Source organism: Pleurodeles waltl, chromosome 11 (assembly GCF_031143425.1).
Source record: "Pleurodeles waltl isolate 20211129_DDA chromosome 11, aPleWal1.hap1.20221129, whole genome shotgun sequence".
In the NCBI taxonomy this organism is placed as follows: Eukaryota; Metazoa; Chordata; class Amphibia; order Caudata; family Salamandridae; genus Pleurodeles; species Pleurodeles waltl.
The window spans coordinates 342,733,806-342,747,506 of NC_090450.1; the positions used below are offsets into that span (position 1 = coordinate 342,733,806).

The following is a 13,701-nucleotide window of genomic DNA, read 5'->3' on the forward strand; positions in this document are numbered from 1 at the left end:
TACTGTTTTGTGATCTCTGAATGCTTTATGCTTTGTCTCCTAAGTTAAGCCTTGTTGCTCATTGCCAAGCTACCAAGGGTTAAGCTAGGTTTAATTTACTGAGACCTAACCGGACCTAAGTGGAGGTTAGTGACCTATTGCTAAGTGTAGGTACTTGCCTGCCCTTACCAACAACCCATTTTCTAACACTTCATCATCCGGGTCCCACCCGAAACACCTAGCGTGTCACGGTGTGGTGTGACGCCTGATTACAGCAGAGCCGATTTTATTTTTACCACACATACTGGTTGGATTTGGCACGAGGGTGAGTGATTCAGTAGATCAAATTTTGTTAACAAGAGATTTCACAAAAATGAAATAACTGAGGACAAAAAACTGAACCAATGACTCACAGCTCGTGAGCTGTAAAGCCGCGACAAGGCACCAATCTCTTTACAGTCCATTCACACACCTTTCATACATGACATGCACAAGACCATTCACGCAGGCAATCACAGGCCCAACACATTACATTTGCATCCACAGACAGCGCCACTCAAGGGCTCATCACTTACATACGCCCTCATGCCTGATACAGCAATCACACCAGCCGATGGGAGTTTGTGAACTGGCGTTTGTCTGGCAGTGTTGCAGTACCCAACAGCAAGTCAATATTTACACTGCCAGCCAAGCGCCACCCCACGCACACTGCCAGCCAAGCGCCACCCCACGCACACTGCCAGCCAAGCGCCACCCCACGCACACTGCCAGCCAAGCGCCACCCCACACACACTGCCAGCCAAGCGCCACCCCACGCACACTGCCAGCCAAGCGCCACCCCACGCACACTGCCAGCCAAGCGCCACCCCACGCACACTGCCAGCCAAGCGCCACCCCACGCACACTGCCAGCCAAGCGCCACCCCACGCACACCGCCAGCCAAGCGCCACCCCACGCACACCGCCAGCCAAGCGCCACCCCACCCGGGTCGGTCCCTCATGCACACCGCCATCACTTTTTTTTTGTTTTTAAACACAGAAACCACTAATTATAAATAAATACAAAACTACAAACACAAGAGCTCTAACTGAATACATGACAGTAATGCCAACTGTGAAACTGAACATAGGAAAATATAAAACAGCTGTCTATGCTCGCAGTATTTCCCAATAATTTTTCTGTGGTAGTTCTTGAAACAGCCACCCACACACAACCCAGGTTTTGAAGGACAATCAGGGCAGTACATCCTAGTCTCCTTCCTGATACCTCTTCGAGTACAGACTCTACATCTTAGTTGAAGTTGTTTTGGGCCATGGGAGGAACATGCTCAGCAAAGTGACGATCTTTCAATCTAGCCACATCCTCCACCACTGCTTCTCTAGGAACTCTTGCCTGTTCAAGCACAACAAGGCTTGCTATGATAGACTCTTGAAATTTCACAAATGTCATCCTTGAATCTGGAGAACTATCTTTGAACACAGCAAAAGCATTGAGTTGCCAAGTGGAACAGGTGAACCACTACCTTTTTATACCAAACATAAGACTTACAAGCAGCAGTGTAAGGTTCCAACCTCTGATCTACTCCATCGACACCACCCATGTGCTTATTGTAGTCTAAAATGCACACAGGTTTGCACAATTCAGCAACTTGACGCCAAACAGCCACAGGTGAAGTACTCATCATGGATGGTAGTTAGCATGTACACTTCCCTCCTGTCTACAAATTTCAGAGCTAGCAGCTCATCATTCCGCAAGGCACTGCATTGTCCCTTCTCAAGTTTTTTACAGACAAGCTCTCTTGGATAGCCTTTCCGATTAGAGTGGATTGTGCCACAAGAAAGTGTCCACTCTGAGCAACTCCTTGAACAACTGAACTCCAGTGTAGAAGTTATCTACATATAAAAGGTGACATTTGTGAAAGTAGTCTACCAAGTTCCCACACAATTTTCTCACTCCAAAAGTGGGTGGACAATCAGGGGGGTCAATACTGGAATCCCTACCAGTGTAGACCCGGAAATTATAAACATCCTGTACTACTTTCAGACAGCATACACAATTTAATTCCATACCGGTCCCTCTTGCTAGGAATGTACTGCCTAAAAACCAAACGACCCTTGAACAGGACCAAAGACTCATCTACAGATATTTCTTTGCCTGGAACATAGATCTCTGAAAACCGATCTACCAAATGATCAAGGACAGGTCTAATCTTAAAAAGACGGTCAGAATCAGGGTGATCTCGTGGAAGGCTAAAGCATTATCTAAAAAAAGAAAATAGGCCAATCTGCCCCCATGGGGGGGCAGAAATGCCATAGAATATATTGCCCCCTTGAGGGGGCAACCCTTGCTCAAGGAGCCACCCTCCCCCCCCCCCCCCCCCCCCAAAGAGCACACACATGATCCCAGGCGCTAAGTGGCAGATGGGCCTAAAAACAAAATAGGCCGATCTGCCCCCAGGGAGGGCAGAACTGCCCAATATTGCTTTTTGCCCCTTGGGGGCGACCCTTGCCCAAGGGGGTGCCCCCAACACAAAAAAACAGCCCAAAAAAAATGTTGTGGTTTCTAGTGGCTTTCTGCCCGTCTTGGGGGCAGATTGGCCTAAAAATAAAAGGATGATCTGCCCCCAAGTGGGGCAGAAATGGCAAAAAAATACATTCTCCCCCAAAGGAGAGTGACCCTTGCCCAAGGGGTCGATCTCCCACACTATAAACACACACACTAATTCCCAGGTGTCTATTGGGCATTCCTGCTGCCCGATCACATCCCCTCTTTTAGAGGGATTCCCCCCCCCCCCCCCGGAGGTAAAACTCACCACCTTTCCTCTTGACGCACTGGAAGCAAATGGCTTCCAGCGCGTCTTTGCACCCTTTCATGTCCGCGCACAATCGAGTGCTGACGTCTTGGGGGGTGGGGGAGGTCAGGTGTGGAAGGGGAAACTATTCCCCTTCTAACCCTGTCCTGGGGGGTAGGGGTGGCGGCCCTCAGGGGGAGTGCTAGCGCTTCCCCCGAGGGTCTGTACACAGACAAATTACGCCTGTGGTGCCTGAGAGGCACCACAACGGACATAACCATTACGTCCGTGGCGTACAAGGGGTTAAGCTAAACCAGTTTGCTGGTTTTGCACAGAATACCCAATGAAATTTTGAGAGAAATATTTTAGCATCATGGGCAACTGCCACAGCTAACCTCAGAATGGCTTTATTTTAATTTCCACTAGCGAGGAAAAAAATGCAGTGTTTTGACAGTTCAATTGCCCTTTAAAAATTCTCTTTTGGTTGAATGTGCAAATGTATGTATGATTGTGTCATAGTTTTACACCATTCCTAAAAGTAATATGAGATAGCAACAACACCCTTACGATAAGTGGTCAAGGAAGGATGCAGTGCAGCTTGAGGGAAGCGCAATTAGCCCATGCCAGCGGTTGACCACCTTCTCGAATTAAAGGCATGACACAACATTCCGATGATGCTGTGATTACCTCCGTTGCTTTTATTTTTTTAAATGAACAATCAAATTACATAGCTCTGCAGGGTGTTGCATGTTGCTGCTTAAATTGGCATGGCCGAACACCACATGCCCTGTAATGTCAGTTTGGTTCCCCAGTGCTCGATAATATACTATTGTGTAGCTATTTTAGCCATGTTCTGAGAACTTGTTTTAGTTAACTAGGCCTGCAGCTGTGCACTTTCACCTGTCTACGTTTTATTCAGCATTGCTTTATTTTTCTAGCAATAGCTTTATTTGCGGTGCTTTTTTATTTCCCTATATCTCGTTGTTCTTTCACCTAGGAAAGCATCACATTCTTAGTAGGACATATAGTTCACTTTGTGGTTTCTCAAAGGCTACAGTCAGATAGGGTTGACGACAAACGTGGTATGCTGTCTCCAGCATTCACACAAAAACAGTCATACGTGGGGACCATTTCTTAAAATGTCAGCTGTGTTATTATAAAACACCCCTAAGTGCCAAACACGTTAGTGAGATTCCAGCCAGATGACCACGAATGTATACTGATTGTTGCAAGCTTCACTACAGCTACCTACTTAGACGACCGAGCCCTGATCCAGATGGGGACGGTGTCTTTTAAGACATCATGCCTCTTTTTCAGGTATGAGGGATGATGTTCTCCCACGGGAAAACCCAAAGGGCAGATTAGGCTTAGTATGCTGCGCTCATACATAGCGTAGGTGAGGGGCTATAGATCCACTCCCCTGTTTAGACAGCATGGTCGGACTGTTCGTGTTTTACATTTTTAGTCACATGCCTGATCCTATTGTCTTTCATTATCCTTGTTATTGCTAAGCACCTGCTTTTATCTAAGATGCAGATATTTTTATAAAGGTTTATTTAAATATATTCTGCCTCTGTTGTCTTTGCCTGAGTGAGATTTTAGCAACTGAGATAACTGGATGCGATCTGATGTACCAGATTCCCTGGGGAGTCTATCTTACCATGAGCTCGGTTGCCACAATCATCTCAGTCAGAGATGGGGTGCTGCTAGTTAACTGGAAACCCCAGATTAGGCCAACAAGTGTCACCAAGTGTGGAATTGTACTCATTAACCACCACTTAAGCAATCCTACTGCCCAAATCCAGTAGCCTCATTACCCTAATGAGAACCTACGCAACACTATATGATCAACCTAAAAACATAATAGAAAGAAAGGATGACCACTTCCACCTCCCTATGATCATTATACTGTCTGACTCCCTTACACAGACCACCATTCCAAAATGGCTGACCCATGAAGCTATTTTGGTACCCATTTCTCGTTGCTTCCAGTTAATTTAAAGTAACACATGGTCGGGAGAATCTTTAGATGCCCACATACCGCCTGACTCCTCAGTTAAAACTGAGCAAATAGGGATGGGCAGACTAGATAATACTGGGTAGTTGGCATCCCCACACTTAATATTGTCCCACTTTGAACAGTAATAGGCAGGGAGCCACAACTCATCATTAGCTACTTTTACTTTCAGGCTTCTGTGAAACATGGCCCAACCTACATTCCCTACAACCTTGAAGTTTCCTGGGGATGGAAACTTATACTCATTCTTCAAAAGAACACAGCATGGAGCTGCGTTTACAACTAAAGTTGGCAGTGTTAGTGCGCCTTGTCCTTAGTAAGTAAACTTACAAGGGGACGCGTATAGGTCGATTAACCTTTTGAGTCGCATGGAGTATCCTAGTCATGCAGTGACTATTGAATCTATAGCTAACATCAATAATCAAGAAACATTCTATGGAAAACAACTTTAAGCCATAATACTCCAGAAGAACCACTACTCAGGAAGGAGTTAACAATTTTTATTCCCTATTGATTACAATTCTAGATCATCCATTAGTTCAATCTTTATTCAAATCAATCCTTTTTGTTAATCCATCATAAAATACATAAATTCTTAAAGGAAGCTTTCTATGACAATGCAATACCACAAACTAGGAATACCAGCATTAATAGTGAAATTCAGCAATTAGGTTTGTCAGTCATTGTCACGGTCAATGTCACCCTAACAGCCGACCTAACCAAGATTAGCATTAGCATGGGGGTCTTCATGTGAAAACAATTTAGAAAAAATCTACCTAAGTGAGAATCTTAAAAATAGAGCGCAGTTGATACCTAGAATAAAAGGCATAAAAATAGTCACATTTTCATAGCTACCTATCCAGGATTGATCAGCAACAAGTCAGTCTTCGTCTTCAGGTCATCTATCTATTAGTCCGCTAAGGATCAGGCTCACAGACCATGAGCCCAATATCAGCACCTCGGACAGCGTCTCCTGACGTCATCCACTTTTCTCCTGCTAATCTGATTTCTTGCTCTTTGTCATTACTTTTTATTAGGGTCTCCCAGTCCATCCCCCTAATTGCTAATTGGTCAGTCAGTCGGCAGATATAACTTTAACCTATAGTTTTTGTTTACCAAATCTACTAATTTTCATATGTCCCCGTTCACTAGAAGCGGATTGGTTTTTCATACGATGTTCTCATCTTCCGGCCCTTCAGGTATCGAAATTGTTGCAAGCTCCTCTTCAGTCAGTAGCTCCATTGTTCAAATCCTGGGAAAGTACATTTAGCCTGCTTTACATAGATTTGTATCAAATTGTCTTCATCTCCTGTCCGCCGGTACATTGCAGAAAATTCTAGCTAAGTAACTTCAACATTGAGCGGGTCAAGGACTAGTTCACAGCAGATTCGAAGCAAACGCGGTTATTTTCTGCTCTCAGTATGCGAGGCCTAGGGAGACTAGGCCTTTAATTCAGCTAACTTAACACTACAAATTAATATAAAACATAGGTTATACATCTCATTGTGACATATTATTACATTTTTCTCATATATTTTCATTATTTCATACAATTTGTCATTTTAGTACACTTGATCATACCCGAGGGCACATTTTCAAACGTGCACAATATTTTTCTATAATTTTTCTACGCAATTTCTCAATAGTAAAAACATATAGAACATTAATTTTCTTAATTAGCATATCTGCTCCAACATCAGAGTACACTAACCACATGCTCAGGACAAGTTTGCCCAGACACTGATGGCCCAAACTACAAGGCCATGATCATGACCTCCAACCAGGAACTCATCTATGCATGTGCTGTGAATAAACTCCAAAAGGTATGCGCAAAATACATTACTACCCAATGGGCAGTTTCTTACATATCACTTCAAATACAACACTGACCTAGAAAGGAGGCATTTGGTTATCAAACACTACTAAAACTTGCTTTTCCTCTTCCCTGGAAGACCTGTAAAATAAGCCTTTACCTCTTCATCCTGATCTATCAATCAAACAAAACAAAATGATTGGAGACCTTTGCTCATGATCTTCAAAGCTCTGAAGCCCTGTGTGCTGGTGTCAAACATGAAGGTGATCAATACTTACTTGGATCTGGTCACCAGGGATCAGTGTGACAATGATCTTTAAAATGAGATTTGCTCTTAATAAGGAATCTTATGAATAGATTTGGTGGGTTCAGGTCTTGCATTTTGCTCCTCGTTTCGACTGGCACCTACATAGGTAACCTATTTAAAATCACATACAAAACAAGTTCTTACTTTTGAAAAGTTGCATATGAGTTAAAACCACCAAATCCAGTCTGCACCTACCTCACGCTCTGATACTGGAAATGTCACACATGCACTGGGGGGGGGGGGGGCGACACCCAGACTGGAAGCAGCACGAAAGAAAGCTAATGGTATTGTCAAATTACCAATGCCATATCCAGGTTCACTTTACATCTACTCTTCATCTAGGGTACTTTGATGTTTCACAGTGGTCGGGAAAGGTGTGAAGTATGGACAACTGTATAGGTGGATAGGATAACTAGTTAGGGCCAAATGTACAAAAGATAGGAATTGTGATTTCCTAATTGCAATTCTTAATCGTAATTAGGAAATCCCAATTCCTAATGTAAGCAAACTTACAACGGTTAAATAGCAATTCCTAGTGGGTCACATACTGAGCTGATATTAATGAGGTTGTCAGCTGTTTGAGTCCCATTAGGCATGGTGGTTATCAAAGGGGTGGTGGCATGCTGGAGTCAGGGAACCCCCATGTCTGATTGCTTTTCAATAAAACATTTTTTTTTTTTAAGTTTAAATGCAGCCTGTTTACCTGAAGGAAAAAGGCTGCATTTATAAAAAAAAAAAAAAAAAGAAAATGATGCATTTATGTTTCATATGTTGCTCGTAAAAAATAAACATTCGCAAATGGAAGGGGTCATAACGTTTGCCACCTCCTTGAGATGTTGGTAAAATATTACTGTTATGCAACCGGAATTTGGTCGCAAATCATTAATACAGGTCATTCATTCAGTTTTGATATTTGGAAGGCACGTCTTAAATACCAAATCAGTATGTATTCTCAATACCAAAATGTGTTACCGGATCGCAATTTGGGATTCATACATACCAAAATGCTTTTTGTGCTTGCAAACAGGCAGAGTTTTGTAAATTTGGCGCTTAGTTCTTTCAAATCACAGATGATGGAATCATAGGCCATTCGTTCTGGTAAACCACACTCTAGTAAAATAACTGCAGGGGGCTTTAATACTATGGTTAAAATCTGGTGCCCAGAATGACGTTCCCTTAGAATGAGCTGCAAAGGTGCTTTTTATCCAAGGGGTGGCTTCAATTTCTAGTTATTTTACTCATATCATAAACTGTATAACACATCAGCTATACTTCATCATTGGCCGCATGTTCCTGATTCACTTGTTAGATGGCCAGTAAAATGCAACCATTTCCCTTTATCCCTCTTCACTCCCTCTGATGTACGTTGTTTGATATGAAAAACCGAGAAGGTATAACATTGGCTTATCATGTATTTCTCTTAATGTGATGAATGCTAATGAAGCTCTGAAGTACACAAATTGGGATCATAGTACAAAAGCTTGATTAATAATAATCTGAAAACTTAATGATTTTATGTTTTTTCTAAAATGTCACAACTAACCTCTGTTTTTTTCAGGGGACAATCCAGGACCAAATCATCACACTCGTAACTACCGTTCATTAGAGACCTGGTGTGAAAAGAAGCCAATCCTGACATTTTCATTGGGCACAGTCTTATGAACTGGGGTAGGCAAAGTGAATTCCAGTATCTTATTCAACTTGGGGCCTCTAATCATCAAAAACTCTCTTACAGGTTTCCTCCAAAGTCAGTAAATTTGTGCTAGATGTAAGAGATTAGCCACATCTCTGGGAAACAGTCCATGCTCTCGGTGGCTCGAAAATCATAAATACGATTACATAAATTCTTCTTGAGGGAAACAGTAACATCATAATTTGAGTTTTCTTCAAGAGTGCACATAGTGAATTTCTTAAATTGCTTTATTAGCAGTATGCTGGTTTCATAAAATTCGGCAGGACTAATTTCAAACCTACTAGAGTGAGAAGCTCCTCCTGAATGTTCGGAATTTACATTTAAAAGATGACACGCCAAAGCTGCATATGAACTATTAATTTCAGATGCCCTCCCCAAGCAGGTGCAGTCTGAACTGTCAAAATTGGGATGGAATAAACGTTAAACAGACCTGCTTTTAATAATCGATATGAGGGTGACACAATTGGGAGAGTGTTAAAATACATAAGGCAACGTTTCATCTGGCATGCCAGTTAAACAATCACAATTTATCCTGGTGAAAAATAGAAGTGCTACGATAGTAAATTGTGCTACACCGTTGTTCCATTCAAAGAAGTACTTGTGTTTGCAGGCTAGTGATGCCTCCACAAACTCTCTCCTGTGCAGGTCGCATTATCATTCAGAATTCTACAAGCACACACAAGGGAGATGCCACTAATGCATGGATGGTGAGCTATCAAATTAGTTTTTTCATGGGTCATCTTTGTGAAATGGTTATTTCTTGGAAATTATTCATACTAACTGCTAAAACTGCCATAAGCATGTTTATGTAAGGTCTTCTCTAGCCTCCCATTCCTCTAATTTAATTTTAGATTTCATCACCTCGGTTTATTAACTCTACATAGCACTTGTGAGGGCCTATCAATAAGGCGCTCTGTTTAAATATGTCACAATACAGGAGAAGACATTACGTACAAAATCATTCGGTACTGGAGTATAAAAATTTAGGACCAATGATCATATGGCTAGACACATTAATAATTAAGTGCACACCCTGTGACTGAATGATCTACCTGCTTCTATTACGGTCAATGACCAATGAGTCGATCAAACGACTGTCACAAATCACCGGGAAACCTAAAGACTAGGTAACCTCTGTAGTGTTTGCTTGTCTGCTTAGACGTCTCAGTAAAGCATTCATTTTTCCTAAATGTGTACTTTGCCCCAAAAATGCATTTATATAAATAAACTTATTTGAAGATCATTTACTGACATATCTTCCTCTTCATTAAGGCTTACCCTGCCCTCTTAAAGGCATTTTCTAAGACGAAATTAATTAGATCTTCTAAAAATGTATCTGAAGATCACCCACTCTTGATAAGCCAGCTGGTTTTGCAAATCTTTATTTGACTGACTTGTGATCACGTAATTTTATCAATAAATTGCCAAGGCACTATCGCAGTTCCCACTATGCACCACACACTATTTATGCTTACTTATTACAAGATTATTGGCATTAACCCAATTGAAAAAGGGATATTTCCAATGTTCAGCTTCTTTTTAGCCATCTCTCACTCTATCTGTCTGACATATGTACTAGCACATTAATCTGTTTTAAACCTGTTGGAGGGGTTGATACTGTTGTCAGATATTGAAAAATAAACTTCATTTAATTCTCCTGTCGGTTACATATATACATAGTATAAGGACAGAACATCTATTTATAAAAAGAAAAAAAAAGTATGAGGTATCTTTGCTACACAAACACCAGGATTCCTACGTCAATCTGTGAGACAAAAAATAAGATAGCAGGTTTTAACCTTGAACTACATCTATGGACTTGACACTGTGCATATGTTTAAGATACTGCACACAGTTTAAAGCATTTACATTAAAATGGAAAATCAGAGCAGGAGCTGCAGTTTGCACGGTTTGGAAACCGAAAATAAGAGGGCAGCCTTTGCTCCCCTTTGATAAAGCCCCAGTTGCTATATCACGTGTAATTTTTCATAATAAACATCTACTGGATTGGGGACACCTAAGTGAAGACAGCCGCTAGGTTTTAATCATCAAACTGTTCTGGGGCGACATCGCAACTGGCTGCTGGTTTCTAATACCTATTTCTAAAAATTTTGTTTGTTCTAAATGAAACATGATGTGCCAACTCTAAACAGGCAAAATATGTGCCGTACAATAATCGAAAATATGATGAAGCCTAACCACATTCTCCTTATAGAATTTCTGACGATAGTCCCTGAACGCAGAGGTAATTTTCCTAGAACTTAGTGTGGCTTCCTTAGTGACATGAGATGTCAGGAATATTATTAGCAATTTTCTTAGCCTTTTGATAAGATCTGTAAAATTTGGATGATTCTAACTATTGATTCTGTATACTTGTGTTGAACAGAACTTTTAATCTGATTTGAATTTTGATTGTAATGTTACCACTTTCAACAAACTGTTGGTCAAGACCTATTGAAGCAATAGTTTATAAATGTAACACGCCGCAAACCTGGATGCCTCCTGACAGCTGAGGTGGCTTTGTAGATTGCTCTGCTGATCTCCTGACAGAATGAAGACGTCTTGACAACTACTATGGCCACAACAGTTGTCACTGTTATGCCATTCAGAGAAAGGGAACATAAGCTGACAGCTTGTTCAGCTGTGACCGATTGTGAGAATTGTCTCAAACTGACAGAGACGGAAGTGCATCCTGACGGGTTATTCAATGATGACATATTGCACTACATCTGTCATTCACAGAGAAAGACGTACAATCAGAAGGCTGTTTCTGCTATAGCAGATTTGGCTTACTGTCTCTAATTGAAAGAGCAGGAAGGGCATCCTGATGGCAGCTTCAACCCTAAAGATATTTTACTTGTCTCTCATTGCCAGAGAAAGGTGTGCAGATTCATTCCTGTTAGTCTGTGCTATGAAAATATTATAGGAGACGGAAGTACATCCTGACTCAACTGGGAGGAGAGAGGCATGACTGCGAGTTGAATCAACTTTACAGATTGTACTATATCTCGCTATTGACAGGGAAACGATGCACTGTGATACCTGCCTATGCTTTGCAGATTGTATTCACAGCTGCCAAAGAAACAGCATGTCTGTGCAGATTATGCAACCTGCCTCACACTGTTGGAGAAGAAAGGAAATCTTAAAGAGGTGAATATATTTCGTCAATAATACATATTAGCAGGCACAGATTCTGATACATGAAGTACAATTCAATGTTTTTGGTTAAAGTGGTTTGCAAACGAAACCTTGGACATTTGGAAGGCTTCCCTGTGAATTCAGTCTGCTCATTGCTTACCATTGGCTTGTTTTGTAACTCACATTTGCTTGTTTTCTATTTGCTGGCTCTATTTGTTTTAGGCTATCCATCTTGAGGTCGTCCCTTCCATGGCCCTTACCTTTGTTACAGTATCCTTCCAAGGGTGCTCAATTTTTTAAAAAGCCTTTAAATCTTGTTCTTATCTTGTCATATTTGCTGTGCACTCAAAGACAGAGGTTAAATGTAAATCTCTGACTTATGAGTGAACTTGGTGTTTACTTTTCTTGCTCTGACTTCAAAGTGACACTCATGCTGATAATGGGGATGTAATGGACCAAAGGATGTACAATGTTTTTTTTTCTCTAACACACAACAAAATATAAATGTCTTTAAATATACTGTGCAGATATTTCAGAATACATCAGAATTAGAGAGCACAAATGAAGCACATTTTTTGGTAATTCTGAAGTGTGGAGGAAACCTATTTTAATATGATAAAAAAATATAACAGATAATGACAGTTCCATTCATCTTTTGTGCGGTATATACTTTTATCAGTAAAATCTATGCCTGTGCAAATGTAATAGTCATTTCAATTGTAAATGTGTTGACTGTAATAGTAGTGCACTACCACAACATGCATACTCCACTTTCTCACTTCACCACTCCACACCAGTTCACCCTATGCCTCTCTACTCTACACCACTCTACGCCAATGGTCCAATTTTGCACCACTCCACTGTACTTAACTCTATGCCTCTCTACTCTACAGCACTCTACGCCAATGCAGTCTAGGCTGCTGCACTCCCCTCTGCACCACTCCCCTCTATACCACGCTTCACTATTCTGCAACACTGCATCACTCCTCTCCACACTGGTGCACTCTATGCCAATCCACTCTTCGTCACTCTAATCTACTCTGCACCACTGCACTACATGTCAATGTATGCCATTGCACTCTGCCGCTCACCACTCCATTCTAAGCCACTTCACTCTACTATGAAACAATCTACTCTGCACCACTCCACACCATTCTACTCTACCCTGCACCATTCAATTCTACTCATCACCACTCTACTCTGTGCCACTTTACTCTAACCACTGCACTCCACACCAATGCACTCTACAATCCATTACTCAAAATCAATGCAGTCTATGCCAATCTACTCTGCCACTGGACTCTACTAAAATGAGGGGTTCATTTGTCATAGAAATTATGGTTAGTACTGCAGAAAGAAAAATTAAGACATGTTTTAAGTTATAAAATATGTTCCTGTTCTACTTCCAACAGGAGCAAACCTGTCAGGTGGTGATAACATTCCTAGATAACGAGAAGGGAAGTTTCAGTTCTAATAAGGTCAAGAGGCAAGTATGATGCATTTCTTTCTTCACTTGATATAAAATAGGAGTTATCAAAGACTTATGGTAAGAAAAAATAGAACTACTTATCCCATGAGACATAGGGAATAAGTGTCCATAGTAACCACAGTCCAATCATAACTCGGTCCGCCATATATGTGAATGACGTCCCTTCCTTTTCCTCTTTCTTGAATGCTCATCAGTTGTCATTTTGTTTCTTAATTTCTCCTCATTTAATGATTATCACTGAATATTGTGCTTGTTTAAAGATTTAATTGTGTAACTGAGACCTGTGTACTCTTATCACGCAGGGTAGGTTTATCTCCCAGTGTGATTTTATATATTTATTTTTTTATACCTCGTGCATCCTGAGTAGGTGCTCTCGTGTGTGGACAACGGTCCTGTCTGCCCGTTGCGGCCTTGTAAAGAGCTGTTTCTATCCAGCACTCTAACAAAGCTTGCATGTGCGTTAGAGGATTTTTG

The 13,701-nt window shown here is 41.3% G+C and overlaps 1 long non-coding RNA gene across 1 annotated transcript in view; it reads left to right on the top strand.

Annotated features, from left to right (window-relative positions):
- LOC138266615 (uncharacterized) overlaps positions 1–13,228 on the top strand; it is a 70,635-nt gene extending 57,407 nt beyond the window's left edge. Inside the window, exons 2-3 of the long non-coding RNA XR_011199577.1 lie at positions 8,466–8,575; positions 13,151–13,228. This is a non-coding gene — a long non-coding RNA (uncharacterized lncRNA). The remainder of the gene's footprint in view (positions 1–8,465; positions 8,576–13,150) is intronic.
- Positions 13,229–13,701: the final 473 nt, after the last annotated feature.